Source organism: Castor canadensis, chromosome 5 (genome assembly GCF_047511655.1).
Source record: "Castor canadensis chromosome 5, mCasCan1.hap1v2, whole genome shotgun sequence".
Lineage (NCBI taxonomy): Eukaryota > Metazoa > Chordata > Mammalia > Rodentia > Castoridae > Castor > Castor canadensis.
Window position 1 is genome coordinate 168,518,284 of NC_133390.1, and position 15,422 is coordinate 168,533,705.

Genomic DNA, 15,422 nt, shown 5'->3' on the forward strand with positions numbered 1-15,422 from the left:
CCGCGGCCCCCAGCACCGCGCAGCCGGGGAGGGGGCGCGGCCGCAGCCGGGCATGGACAGCCGCGTCCCCGCCCGCGCCCCCCTGGCCGCGCCCCCCCTAGCGGGGTCACCAGGCAGTGTCCCTGCAGCTCCCGAGCGCGCTGAGCGACATGGTCTCCGCGCAGAGGATGCGGAATGGAGGCCAGGCGAGTCCTTGCAGGAGGGCTAAGAGTCGGCCTGGCTCATCCCGAACCTGCAGGAGAAATGAGAGACCGAGAAACAGGTGGAGGGGGTTTGAGTCCCGGAAGGCAGGCTGGTCTGCCTTGGGTCCTCTGGGAGCTGATCAAACACCTGCCATGTGACCCCCATTGTGAGACAGAGGCCTAGTGACTCTTGGGGCCCACAGTGTGTAGGCTGCCCTGCCCCCACACCCACCCTTCATCTTTCCTTCAGCCCTCAGGGCACCCTCACCCACCCTTGCACCCCTTTCTCTAGCTCCTGCTCACTGGTCCCTCTCCAGACCCCAGACCCCCCACCCCCCCAGAGCAGGGACTCAGGAGATGCCACCTCAGTCCCTGGCTGACAATGTCTCTGGCCCAGCCCAACCCTCAGGAGTCCCCTGCCCAGGCCGACAGAAGCCCAGTAAAGCTCCCAGCCCACCCCTCAATAGCAGCAAACAAGGTCACTCCATCCCATTAGGGACTGGGGAGGCCCTGTGGTGCCTAGCACCTCCACCCTTCTGGTTCAGAGAGCACACTGGAGTCCCATGAGTGCCCTGTGTGACTTGGGCAGGATCCCACCCCCCCAAGCATGGCTTTGGTGTCTCTACATCCCCTGTCCCCTGAAAACCTTCTCTCCTGGTGAGACCAGGAGGTGTGGGACCAGGTTGTTGACGTGTGTGTGTGTGTGTGTGTGTGTGTGTGTGTCTGTCTGTGTGTCTGTGTGTTTACAGGCACCTGTGGAAGGTGGAGGTTCTGGCGAGCCCGAAGGCTGTCTCTTGAGCATGGCCCTGGAAAACACTGACCGTCCATAGGGAAGGACAGAGGGGAGGGGCGTTGGACGTACAGTCCCCTCCGTCCCTCTAGGCCTCACCCTGACCTAATCGGTATCAGGAGGGCCCATTGCCCCAGCATGGCGCCCTGCTCTGCATCCCTGAGCCCTGCTGCCTCTGGGGATTGGGCTCTGACTCCCCGCGTGATGGCCCAGGCTGGCATAATGAGGCTGGAGTTTTGGGTGAGGAGAGGTGTGCTCCCAATCTTCATTTCCTGGAGCTTATGATGTCCCTGTGTGCCTCACCTCAGGAACTGTTCCCCTGGCTTGGCAGCCAGTTCCAGGACCGAAAAACCTTGTAGGGAAGTCGGGCAGGGAAAGGTACTGAAGGGGGGACTCATAAGGAGGCTAGGGAGGGGGCCAAGGGGAGATTCCCCCAATGTTGGCAGGTACCTGGCTGTTGCTCTGCCTCCTCTCTCCCTCCTTTTCTTTTATTTCTTTGTTCACAACCCCCGCCCCGTTACACACTGGGAGTCAAACATTTGTGTCTTGCCTACTGCAATCAGGGAGACAGAAATATACTTCATTCATTCATTCGCTCATTCAACATACTTCTAAAATCATTTCTCTGTGGAAAACAGCAAGATCCAACCTGTTATTAGGAGAAAGACATGTGCTTTCTGGTTATTCATTTATCCTTTCCACAAATATTTACCATCCCTCCCTGATACCAGTGCTGAGCACTGGGGACACAGCAATAAACAGAGTCCAGGCCCTTGACCTTCGGGTGGGGAGTTGGATGATAAAGGAGAACCCCCATGCAATTTCAGGGGGTGATAAGCATTAAGAAGAACAATAAGGCCATTAAGAAGGGGAAGAGAAAGACAGGGGGATGGAGGGTGTGATTATGGATAGGACATGATGGGGGGCGGGGGGGGGAGCTTCATGGAGGAGGTGACGTTTGGCTGAATCTGGAAGCATGAAGAAGAGACAGGCTCAAGAGTGTTTTATACAGAGGAACAGCACATGCAAAGGCCGGGGGGCTAGAATACGCCAAGGTGCGCTTGAAGTTAACGCACAGGAGGATTTGGATGTGTGGAATTTGGGGTGCTGGGGAAGATGCACACTTAGTGGAAGGCTGCCCAGGGCAAAGGCCTGCTGTCACACCCTGACTTCAGAGAGGGGCAAAGTAGAGTCCAAGAGCTGTGTGCAAAACTGCATAGGATACCAGTGCTGGAGGACAGCTTGAAACCAGAACTTGGACTTCCCTTGGCATGGGGCACTTTGGAGAATGGGAACTGGTGCCCCTGTGGGTGGATGCAGCCCACTGCTGGGGTGCACTTGGCAGGCGAGGATGCCCCTTGAACACTCTTGTCTGAGGGGTGGGGTGCAGGCCCCCATCCCTTACCTCTCCCTCCCCTATCTGGGCCTTTTACCTCCACTGCCAGGTCCTCCCTCTGGCTCTTGGCCAGGTTCCCTGGCTGACAGCCAGCTCCTCACCACTCTGCATAGCCTGCCAGGGCTGCTGTACACTCTTGGCCTCCTCCCTCCCTCCTTTGCCTATTCTAGATGCTTTTTCTAGGGGGTGTCAACCATAGGACCCTGTCCTGATATTCAGTCTGTCTGTGAGCGGGGGTGCTGTTGTGGAGTCCTGGGGCTGCAGCCAACTCTCCTGGGACTCTCTGTGAGATGCAGGGCATGTTGGTGGCCTTCTCTGGGGCCACAGGTCACAACCTTCTGCACAGAGCCGTTTAATCCCAGATGGGATTAAGAATTGAGCCCTGGCCGGGCACAATTAACACTGGCTTTGCCCTGTCCACTCCTTGCCTCACCTGCTCTAGTTCATCTGTCCAATTTGGGGGTCTGTGGACGTGCACCAAGCATGTCTGCAATCACATATGTCAGTGTTGCCCACGCACACAGGTTCCTCCCTCTCCGCCTCCTTCTAGGCACAGTGAACACAGACAGGTGGAGACCTTGTCCCGGCAGGGAGGGGACGCAGGCGGTAAGCAAATTACCTCTGTTATCATCTGAGTGTGCTTTTTCCCTTCTGAAACTCCTGTTCAAAGTTGACTGCCATGGTGGGCCGTGCTGGGAGGGGGCCTTTAAGACGCGATTGGGATGTCTGGAGGAATTAACCGTAGCCCTCTAGGGTCTGGATTGGGATGGTGAGCGCAGTTGTCATGAAGTGAGGCAGCCCCGTGTGGTTTTGTCTCTTGCATGTTCTTCTTGCCCTTTCTTTCACCTTCTGCCATGCTATGACACCCTCTCCAGATAAGATGCCACCACTATGTCCTTGGAGTTTTCGGCCTCCAGAACCACGACCCCAAATAAAACTCTTTTCTTTATAAATTACCCAGTCTTGGGCACACTCTTATGGCAATAGAAAAACAATTAAAGACAATGTCAGATGGTGGTAAGTGCTATGGAGAAAACAAGACAGGGGAAAGGGGAGGTGAGATTTTCCTTTTCTTCCTTTCTTCCTATCATTATGATCTTTCTATCAAATGATCATTTATACAGGAAAGGCCTTGTCATTCAGATGACATTTGAACAGAGATCTAAGGTACATAAAGAGTTGTACACAAGGAGCATTACAGTCTATGGGAACAGCAAGTGCTAAGGCCCTGAGGCCAGCACGTGTTTGATATGCAGCAGGAACATCAAGGAGCCCAGTGTTGCTGATCATCGCAGAGGCATGGAGAGAGGCGCTGAGCCTTGAGTGAGATGGGACCCTCAGGAGGGTTTGAGCAGAGGAGTGAGCTAATTTACATTTCCAAAGCTCACTCTGCCTGACTATTGATTTAAAGAAGGCATAGTAGAGCCCGGAGGGTGGGGATATTTCAGTAATGAGGACAACTAGTCCTGGTGGCTTGGACCAGGTGGGAGCGGTGTTGGTGCTATGCAGAGAGGCAGGTCACAGGATGGATGGGTGGGTCAGAAATGGGGCAAGAGGCACAGCGGAACTGCACGTGAGCCCACCTTCAGCCTCAGCAGCAGAACTGGGGTCTCCTTCCCTGGACTGAAGGTGGCTGTGGGAGGCGCACACATGGATATCAGGGCTCAGGCGCTGCCTGCCAGCCACGTTTGAACAACGTGCATGTGGACGCGAGTTGGACATCAGTGGCTTCTCCTACCCGCCCCACATTTGTTCCCCGGCCTCCAGCAGCTCCTGTGCCTGTGGCCCAGCATGAGGGTGAGGTCCTGGTGCAGATTCCATCATGGGATTTGCACGGGAGTTAAGGGGAGACTGGGTGAAGTCGGGAGAGGTGGGCGCAGGTGGACAGGAGGGGGGCTGATTGGGGTGCTGAGGAAAAGGAGGAAGAAGAGGGGAGCAAAGGAGAGGAGGAAAGCGGGCAGCTGACACCAGTGCCTCCTAAAGCCAGGGAGAGTGCCAAAGAGAGTGCTGTGAGAAGTGGCCCTGCTGTTAGGGGGCGGCCATCTGTCCAGCTTGGCCCCAGGGTATGGCCATCAATCCCGCCTCCCCCCATGGTTCCAGTTGGTATAAGTTATACGATCACCATCCCACTAGGTGGCTTTGAATTGACCCCTGGAGCTAGCGATATGGAGATCACTGGTGGAGGTTCTTGGGGTGCACAAGCTTGACTGGTGCAGGTTCGAGGGGCGCTGGGAGGAGAGAAGGTGGCATGTGTGGGATGACAGCCTCTCTTGGGATTTGGGGAGGTTCATCAGCCTACTTCCCCTCCCAGGCATGGGCCAACCACAGTGGCTGCCTAAGCAGGACTCAAGAGCCCTGCTAGGCCAGGGACTGGCCCTCTGGTTGTGGGAACATGGGCAGGTCCAGAGACAGGGGGGGATGGGCTGTGCAGGCTCCAGGGGATCTGGCCAGCAGCTCTTGGGAGAGGTGCTAAAGCGCTTCCATGTGCCCTACAACCATACCACACAGAGGTCCCAGCTACCAGCCCTGGGAGTGGGCCAGATGTGATCCCTGTGGTAGAAATATTCATTCTGCAAACCCTCTGGAACATTCCCTAATGAGCCAGAAAGGGGTCAGATATCCCTGGAAGGATGAAAACATAGGCTACATCTCCCTCCCTCAGGGAGTATCCCACCTAGGGCTGGGAACATTCACCCACCATTTACAGAGCACCTTATGTATGCCCCTTCCTCATTTATCTATCCAGTAACACATATTAAATGCCTACTGTGAGCCAAGCACTGTAGATTAAATGCACATTACCATAGATGAGTAGGAAAGACCAATGTTTAAAACACACATGCACACACACACACACACACACAAAGACAACACACAGACACAAATGAACAAAAAAAAAAACCAATCTCAACTAGGGCTGGATTCAGTGGCTTATACAGTAATCCCAGCTACTGAGGAGGCTGAGATCAGGAGGCTTGTTGTTCAAGATCAGCCTGGGCAAATAGTTCACAAGACCCCATGTCAACCCATTAAAAAGCTGAGCACCTCAGCTGCGTAGGAAGCGTAGCTAGGAGGATCCCCAGGCTGGTTCCGGGCACAAATTTGAGACCCTATCTCAAAAATAGCTGATGCATAAGAGTCTGAGAGAGTGACTCAAGTGGTAGAGTGCCTGCTTAGCAAGCACAAGGTCCTGAGTTCAAACACCAGTACTGCTCACCTCCCCCAAAAAAGAAGCCCTAACAATAAAGCATGGAAAATGGAAAGTATAAGGAACTCAGGTCTAGCTGGGTAATGAGGGGGGGAGGAGGAGGGGCATGGGAGGGAGATGAGGTAGGAAATTAGGGGAAGAGAGAACATGAACAGAGACGTCCTTAGGACACGGATGGGAACAGTGTGGTCTAGCTGGGTTCCCACCCTTCTTTCTTGTTTCAGTTTCATTTCAATATCCACCCTTAGCCAGGCCATGTGCTCAGTCTCTAACAGTGACTAAACCAGCAAGAGCTGTTTCCCCTTTCCCCACCAGTAATTGGTTTTGAAAGTATCACGTGACAGACTTCTGATCAACGAAATACAAAGGGCTGTCTTCTGGGAAGCTTCTTGGAAAATATTTTTACTCTTAAAAAAGAGATGCCTCAAGGAGAGACTTTTTTTTTTTCTGCATGTGGGAATAGGAAATGGCTGGAGCAACAGCAGCCATTCTGGGATAATTAAGGGAACAATTCCAAGAGGCCAAAGAGACCTATTAAGGAAAGATGGAATAATGTGTGTTCCATCAATAATGATATTATTAATGAACCACTGAACTAACATGCCCTGGGTTTTGAATCTAGTTCCAGACCCTACTTCTTCCATAGTCTGAACTCCCTCAGATCTCTCTAGCCAAGTCTACCTCGGCAATTTGGTGCCAGCTGTCATGGTAAGCTTCTGAATGACAAAAAATATGCCTAGTCCTTCTAGAGCCAAGCACAGAGCTGGGGCCTGGGAGGGACTCAGGAGAGACAGACTTCAGGGTCTGCTCAGGCAATGAGACTCTCGGAGGTGTTCCCGCCTCTGCTGGCTTCCTGTGGCTCTGCCTACGCTCAGAGTATCACTGCCATGTCTGTCCTTCTGCAGTCTGGGGTAGGTGGCCAGCACATCCTGTCTGGATTTCTCAATGCCTGGCACTGTCCCTGCTGAGGCTAAGATGCCAGCTTGGTGGCTCCTGGCTCTACTTTGTCATCTGGCTGTCTCCCCGGGGACAGAGGAAGGGCTTCTCTTACCGGCCCCACATTGGTTCTCCAGACTCTCATTCTGCCAAGACCAAGAAGGGCTGGGCACAGTGACCTCCAAGCAGGATAAAGCAGAGTTGGCACGGTGCAGCCCAGGGCTGCTAACCTGCCTCCTCCCCAAGGCTGCTGACTTCTCCCAGCCCTGGTCTCTGGGGCACATTTGAACACTTAGGGGTTCTGAAGCCAGGTGGCACAAAGTCAGACTAGGGTCTAAGTTCCAGCTTTGTTATTTCACTGTACCTTGGTCATTGCTCCATTTCTCTGAGTCTCAGTTTTCCCATCTGAAAAACAGGGTAGTGTAAGGGCCAGTGTAAGGAATGAGTGACACGATGCATGGCAAATGTCACCATTGTTTCTGGTCACTTGTCAGGTACTCCTGGGCCCCTACTGTGTACTAAGATCCTGGGCAGGTAAAGGGGTTCAGAGACATTGTCGTTTCTTTATTCACACGTATGTTTATTAAATGACTGCTAGCTGGGCCTGCGGTGCGGTGTGTGAGTGCCTGGGAGGGTGGAGATGGCCCAGGGTCAGGCAGCTGCCTGCTCCTCTGGAGGAGAGGACCCAGGAGGAGGTAGTTCATTCATTTGCCCATTCATTCGTTCACTCCCTCCTTCCACCTGGCATGCCCAGATGGCATGTGTCCTCTCTCCATGCCTGCCTGGCTCCCAGGGCTGCCAGGGGGAGCTGTGCCTGGCAGCCTGGCTCCTATCTGCCCCGTCTGAATCCCAAGGGTACCGTGCCCACTGGATCCTGGGCCCAGAGCGCTCTATGCTTGGCTGATGTCTACTCTCGGGGGAGTGGGGGATTTATTTCTACCAGCTTAGTGCTCTCCCTCCGGGCCAGAATTGACCTCGATGTAAGGCAGAAGAAATGCCGAGGTATATGGAGGGCTGCCAGGTCGCCGCTGCCCTCTCAGCGCCCCCGCCCCCAGGTGGAAGGTGCAGTGGAGCCGTGAACAAGGAGCCAGCCAATCAGCATCTCGGTGCCCTGCGACACACAGAGCACACGTGTGCCTGAGCACACAGGCATGCAGAGGTGACATGCATGTGCAAGTGCAGACATGGTATCCCAGCCTCTGAGACCGCTCCCTGCACACAGTAGGCACTCAGTAGGTGCAGAGTGAGTTCCTGGGTGAGGTCAGCTCTGTGCGGCTGACAGAGCAGGATGCACATGTGTGGCTAGGCGTGTGCATCTCTGGTGTGTTAGTGTTTGTGTGTGGGGATCAGGGCTGCCGGAGTTTCCGGGCTTGGTAGGAAGGTGAGAGACGGGAGGGGGAGGATCGGAGCTGGGGTCTGCCACGCCCGTACACAGGCACCACATCTGATCTGCAAAGGCTGACTCGGGGTGCCCAGGCACTCCTGGTCTGTGCCAAGCTTGTGCCAGCCGCGCCGTCAGGAAGCCCAGCCGAGCTGGATGGTTCTGTTCATAGCATTCCCGGTCCTTTCTCCAGACTCAGGCAGAAGCTGTTCATCACATTTTAGGGTATTGGAGGGCTTGGGCGCTCAGCGACTCCACACACGGTCTTTTGATGTGGGTCGTGTTATTTGTGCTGAGGAAACTGAGGCACAAGCGGGTTCTGTGACTTGCCCAAGGTCACACCACTGATTTGCTTCGGAGTCTGGATTTGAACTCTGATCTGTCAGCTCCAAAGCACAGACCTTTAGCCACCACATGCGTGGCTACTCAGGGCTGGCTTGATCTACATTACTGTTTCTGCTTCATTTCCTGGGCCTTCTCCCTGGGCACATGGACCTAACTGTTACAGTCTGGATCTGACACGTCCCTCGAAGCCCACGTGTTGCAGACTTTGTTCCTAATGGTGCAGGGCTCAAAGGTGGAGCCCTTGGGAGGGGATTGGATCCTGAGGGCTCTGACCTCATCGGTGCATAAACCCTGTGAGGGATTCGTGATTTGATAGAATAAGTGGGGAGTGTGGAAACTTCAGGGGGTATTTTGTCTCTGATCCCTTTCTCTCCACCCCCACCCTGTGAGCTGTGAGCAGCTTTGCTCCCCAACACTATCCTACCATGGCCCTAAAACCAGATGACGCCAGCTGATCATGGACTGAGACCTTTGAAACCATGGGCTAAAAATAAGTACTTCCTCCTTTCAGTTGATTTTTCTCATGTGTTTTGTCACAGCCGCAGAAAGCAAACACACAGCTGACTCTTTCTGACTTTCCTACCTCTGGGCCTTTGCTCCTGCTGTCCCCTCCATCAGGAATGCTGTATGGTCTCCTGTTACCTCACATCCAACCCTGACCCAGCTTTCAGGGCCAGCCCAACTGCCCTCTCTATCATGTACTCTCTCTGTCTTCTGCCCCAGCACAGGGACCCCACATTCATCTGAGTCCAGGGCTCCACACCTGGCTCTCCCTTGTCTGGGTGTCAGCACTGGCCTGCTGGCTGCAGGTGACTCTGGGTGGGGCTCAGAGCCGGCACTGGGCACATGTGAGGGCCTCAGGGCCCATGGACTGAAGCACTCAACCCCTGCAGGGCTGCCTGGTTGCTGCCACGCCTCCTTCCCAGCCTGCCCTTCTATGCTATCATTTCCTTCTGCCTGTTCCATTTATTGATTCATCAAATATTTATTAAGCACCTACTGCAAGCTGGGCTTGTGCTGGAGGCTAAGGAGTGAGTGGGTCAGGCATGGTCAGTGTACCCATGGCCGTGCATTGTGTATGTGTGTGTGTGTACACATGTGTGCGTGCAGATGGATATGTCCCTCACCAATCCAACAGTCTCACACACAAATATACAATTACCAACTGGGTCAAGTTCTGGGGACACAGCCCCACTGGGGATTGGCAGGGGCAGTCAGGGGACAGTTCCTTGGAAAGGGATACACTCAGGCACATGTGAGAAATGTCAAGAGCTGGAAGGTCAGAGCCAGAGCCTGGGCAAGGGGGTCTGGGGAAATCGCCTAGGAGGCACTGGAGAGGTTGGATTTGGGCAAAGGGGAAGCAGGGAAGCGTTTTTTAGCAGAGGAGATGTGGCCAAGTGTGGGATTCTAGAGGTCGTGGTGCTGGACGCTTGAAGAACAAGGTCTGGCTGCACAATGCTGGACGCAAGAACTGGTGAGGAGGCAGTGGCAGGGGCGGGGGAGACAGTGGTGGTGGCTCAGACCAGGGAGGCCCTTGTGGGATGGAGAAAAGGTGACAGCTTTGAAATATCTAGGGAGCAAAATGGAGCAGACTTGGTGATGGATGGAACGTAGGGGGCGAGGGAGGGTGAGGCATCACAAATGACTTCCCGATTTTATTTTTGTGTTTGCTGACATTTATCGATCACCAACTAAGAGCCAGGCACTGTTCTAGCCTTATGTGCATTACCTTGTTTATTCTTCATAATGACACCATAAAGTAAGTGATTGTCGTCCCCTTCTCCAGCTCATCTCGCTCCAGTAAGGATGCTGTGGCAATGACACCCAGAGGGATTCGTCCCAGGCTCTGCTCCTTTAGGGAACAGCCTTGGCAGATCGACAGGACAGAGAAGGAAGGAAAGCACGCAGGTGGCACACACAAAACTGATTATGATTCTTGAGAACATTCGTGGAGGTTTACTATGTGCCAGACACCTCACCATCCAATTAGCTAATAATAAGCGGTGACACCAAGTTCCATGAGGGACACTTTACGGCAACATGATTGAATCTGCACCACAGCTCTCTTTAAAATTTCTATTACAGAAGAAGGGATAGTGGCTCAGAGAGGTTGGGTGACTCGCCCAAGGTCACACAGCTAGTTAGTAGCTGACCTAGAATTCAAATAGGCTGTGACTGGAGAAGGGGAATGAAGATAGGCCCAGAGGCTGCTGGGAAGGACAGGACTGCATTTGGCTCTGAGCACGAATCGTGTCTTCCTCTGACAATCCCTTAGCGTGACTTGCCCTAGGCCTGAGTCCTTACTCCAGATCTGACCTCCCGTGTGAGTTAGACACACACGCTCACACACACTCCTTAGCCGGCCACCGCTCACCTGCCCTCCATCCCAGGTGCCCACCCCGCCCCCGCCCTGCCCGTGTGCCGGTGCCGCAGGCAGAGCGGCTGTACATCATGTTGACAGTAGAAATTACATCCCGGGCTGCTGTTTTACACCGCGCCCTGTCAGAACTCACCGCAGCCCAGTGATCAGGACAAATTGAATACCATCCTGGCCGTGTCAATATTTATTCCATTTTACAAACCCGGCCGGATGGGGGGCTGGGCCTGTCATGGTGCCAGCTGAGCAGAGCCCCAGGAGGCCCTGCCGCCTCTGGCAGGGGAGAGCCTGGCTCTCCTCCCCTCTGCCTCCTCCTGGACTTTTCGTAATCAGTTAAAATTGTGAAATTCAGCCTTGATACTGAAAACTGCACAGATCAAAAATGCACAGTGTAACCAATATTCAGAACAAACCAACGCATCCACCCTTCGGTCAAAATGCTGAAAACTGCCCTCAGAAGCCTCATCGTGCCCTTTCTGACTTCACACACTGGGTCCCTGTCCTGACTTTCTTTATTGGTCCCACCTCACTGGGCACTCCTATACATCTTAGTGTTTTGTGTTGTTGTTTTGCTTGTTTTTGACCTTTATGTAAATGGACTCCTACTGTATACATGCTTTTGCCACTTGCCTCTTTTTCTCCACATTGTTTATGAGACTCGTATTTGCTCTGGAATGAGTTCCTCTTCACTGCTGTCTCGTACTCCACAACATGAATATGTCACAGGTCATCAACCCATTCCATCCATCTGCCCCTTTTCCTCTTCTTCCAACTTTTTTCCTGCTCTTCCTTGTGGCTGGTCTCTTCCTTCCCTTCTATCTTCTCCCTCTGTCCCACCCTCCTTGGCTGTCTGTCTCAAATTCTGTCTGCTATCTTTAGGAGCTAACCACACACTTGCATCACACACACAGTTGGTTCCAGTGACTCCATCTCACCAGGATCCTGGATGCTCCCTCTGGGGATCTCCCTCCCTCGCTCCCTCCTGGAATATGTGCCTCCAGCCAGAGAATGCTCCCCTGGAGACAGACAGGATATGTGACACAGCAGGGTTCCTTGCCCCTCACACAGAAGGGAGACACCTTACCTCCCCCTGTGATCCAATGGTGAGACCGAGCTCTCTGTACTGGAGAGAAAGTGGAGGTGATCTGAGTGGCCCTGTAGCCATTGCAGGAAGCAGGGCTGAGGAGGGCAGGGTTAGAGTCTGGCCAGACGGGGGTGGAGCCCCAGCCTTAGCTGTCACTCAAGGTCTCGTGGAGCACCTGTGTGTGTTTGTGGGGTGGGGAGCTAGCATGAGGTCTCAACTGGGCTGAGACAGAGGAGACATCCTAGAAGTCACTAGGGAGCCGATACCCCTGGAGCATGTGTGACACGTTCCACCCCCAGCCCCCTTGGTCACGCCTCTGGAGCTACACTGATGAGGCATGTATTCTGGGTAGTTAATTTTTATTGCAACACGAGCAGATGACATTAAGAAATCTGTCCCTTTGTGATTCGGAAGAAAGTTCTCCAAGCTGGGGAGGTTGGCTTTGATCTCACCATGCTGGATAACCTTGGGCAAACCCCTGCCTTCTCTGGATTGAGGTCAAACATGGTTCCCAGGGCTCATGCTGGTGACATAACAGGGGGCTTACTGGGAATATAAGGCACATCCCCTTGCCTCTGGAGCATCTGACTCTGTAACGTTGCTGACACTATTGACAGGCGTGGAACAGCACCAGAGCTTTCTATGTGCCAGAACTTGTGCCTCTGACCAGTTACAAATCTGAGGCTGCACTTCATTGACCATTGTGCTGAGCTCCCTACACTGGCTTCCTGGTGCAAACTGTGCCATGATCGATTTTATCGTCATTGTTATATTTTGGATGAAGAAACTGGGGCACAAAGAGGTGAAGTCACTTGTCCAAAGTGACAGCCAGCCAGGAAGTAGGGAAGCCAAGACTTGAAGGAGGAAAATCTGGCTGCACAGCCTGTCCGAGGTCTGGGAGGGCTCCCTGGTGGATCCTGGGAGTGGACCTAAGGCCCTGGACAGGTGGTCAGGAAGCTGTCATGTACACCAAGCATTGTGTACCTACTGTGTGCCCAACCCTGAACCAAGGCTCCTCCACAAGATGTGTGGACAAGCTGGTCCCCTGCACAACCAGCCAAACTCTTAAGATTATTATTTTAGGCGATCCTCACACCGTCTCCTGATGTGCTTAGAGAAAAGAAAGGCTCTGGGGAGACAGGTGGTGCATCACAACCACATGACAAGTTGTCACCCAGCACTGGTCTCGTGACCTCACTCTGCCCTCACTTGAATAGTATCTGGGCCTCAGCTTTCCCATCTGTAAAAGGGAGGGGCTGGAGAGAGGGCTGACACTCTGGAAATCTCGCCTTTGGCCCCTAATCCTCATGTGACCTTGGATGAGTTTCTTCCCTCTCTGGGCCTCAGTTTCCCTATCTGTAAAAGACACTTCAATCCTATCTACCCTGCACATGCTGCTTTGGAATAAATCAGACAATGCCTGGAAGCCCAGTGTTGGCTGCAGGCTGTTGATGGGGAGGACTCTGAGGACTTTGTGAAAGGGTGAGGGGTGAGTTGAACTTAAATGCTTTCACTTGGAGTGTCACAGCTCCCACCAGCCTGTGAATCTCCCTTGCTCCCCAGACTTTGAACGTGGTTTGCTCTCCCTATCTGGGGATGAAACAGCTCACTGTGGCCGCAGCCAGTTCCTGATGAGGGCCCTGCTTCCAGCTGTCAGCAGCCCTGCAGTCACAGGCATCCTGGGTGGCTTGCTCCCTCTGCTGTATCAAAGCTGCTGCAATCTCAGGGCCTGACCTTGGCTCCTGGGAGGACCGTAGGCAGGATGCAGCCTGAGCCCGAGCTTAGCCAGCCTGGCCCTGCCTGGCGGAGGAGCCAGGCCCCTGGTCTGCCGCCTGCTGTGAGCATGGCAGGATCAGCGCCCCAGATCTCCCTTAAAGCCCAGCCGCCACCGCTGGCCTAGCGGCTCATCTCCCGCGCTCGCTCCCCGAGGTCCCAGCGATTACACCACTGAAAATTCCGCTTTCATCTTGTCAACCTCGCAGTAAATTACAGGCCCGGGGAGGCGTGGGCCTCCTCCTTAAACAAGATTCAATTCCACTTAGCTGCCCCCCCTTCCGCCCCACACGCAGTCCCCTCCCTCCCCCACCCTGCTCAGGATTTATGGCCTCTCCTTGCAGGCAGCTGGTAACCATGGCAGGCTCCTTAGGGAGGCTGCAAGCTGGAGTCTCTGCAGCCCCAGACTCTAGTGTGGATGGCCTCCTCCTAGACTGGGAGAGGCGAGGCCAGAGAGGCAGCATTAGGTTTCCAGAGGCTAAGGTCAAGAGATACCAGTAACCCCAGCCACGGTGAGCCCATCCAGGCTGGCACATCAATCCTCTCAGTAGCATGCTCATTTTCCCATGGTAGAAATGGGCAAACTGGGGCTGGAGTGTGTGCTCGACTGCCAAGGTCGCACCTCAGCCCTTAGCACTCTGCTTCTGGCCCCCAGTGGCTGCTTCTGGAGAGTTTTAGACCTGGGCCGGCTCAGCCGAGGCCTGACCTCTCTCTTAGATCTCAGACCCTGCTCACACCCTTCATCACCCACTATCTCTAATGGCCATCCCTGCCACCCCTTGGTAGCCCTATTTTGGCATTGAAGGCCCTCTGCCATCTAGCTGCTAAGTGCCTTTTCCAAACTCATTTATTTATGAGTCAGTAGCACTGTAAGCCATCCAGAGGTCTCCTCCCTACTCAGCACCCATTTAGGGGCAAAACCAAGAGAAGCAGAATCTAACTACCATATTCTTTATATGCCAAACGACACTTAGGATAGGAATCCTAAACATCTACTGAACATTTCTTTTGACACAAAATTACCCTGGCCCAGGGTCCCTCTTATACCATCGTGTAGCCTCTTGTGATGGCCTCCCCTCCCTTCATTACTATCCTAGAATATCAGAGCTGGAAATCCCCTTTTCCCCACTTTCCTGTCGGAGAGAGGAGAAGAACTTCCGTATTGCACAGGGTGAGCTCCTAGTGGGCTCCAAAGCTTCTGCCAGTAAAATTACAAATCGTAATAAGAATGGCTGACGCTCACTGAGCACTCAATACCATCACTCTAAGCTTTTTAGCCTTGGGCCAGTGCTCCTCCCACTCAGATTGCCCACTAGAGACTCACTTCCCTTTTCCCAGCCACATCCTCAGGGACTTCCAGCATTGTGATTTCTTCCTGCTGGACAGCAACTCTGAACCTCTGAGGTCACCTAACCCAGGAACTTCCTGTAGCAGGTGACAAGTGATCTGTCCTTGAAGGATAAGTAGGGCTTCTTCATACAGAACGTGAGGAAGGGAAATGGAGGCAGAGACAGCGATTGTATGAGAAGCCTTGGAGGAGGGGATATTCAGGGTGCATGGGGAAAGGGTGGCCTGGCTGAGCACTTGCTATGAGGCTGGGTCTTAACCTGGAAGTGGGAACTCTCACCCTGACCTGGTTGTGCACAGAACAGAGGGCCGAAGAGCACAGGGAAGGAACACTTCTCACTTCGACAGCCCCAGGTTGGACACTTGGAGCTGCAGGTTGCAATCCAGTTTGGCCAAATCATCCCCCCAGACTGTAAGCAGGTCCCATCTGGGGTGGCAGATAGGCAGCACCGATGCCAGGACCGAAGGGGGTTTGTCTCATTCCCTCTCCTGACAAGCGATGGAGCTGGCAGATAAAGCATCTTCTTCCCTAATCTCCCGTCTTGGGCTGGAACAAGAAAGCAAGCCAAGCCTGGCACCTCATGCAAACTTTAATCCTCTCCT

General features: G+C 53.7%; 1 long non-coding RNA gene across 1 annotated transcript; it reads right to left on the bottom strand.

The window, feature by feature from the left end:
- Positions 1 to 5: 5 nt before the first annotated feature.
- On the bottom strand, positions 6 to 11,948 carry LOC141423416 (uncharacterized). The gene is made up of 3 exons (XR_012448283.1): positions 9,968 to 11,948; positions 6,877 to 6,917; positions 6 to 232 (listed from the first exon to the last, which is right to left on the bottom strand). It is a non-coding gene; the product is annotated as an uncharacterized lncRNA (long non-coding RNA).
- Between the last annotated feature and the right edge of the window lie 3,474 nt (positions 11,949 to 15,422).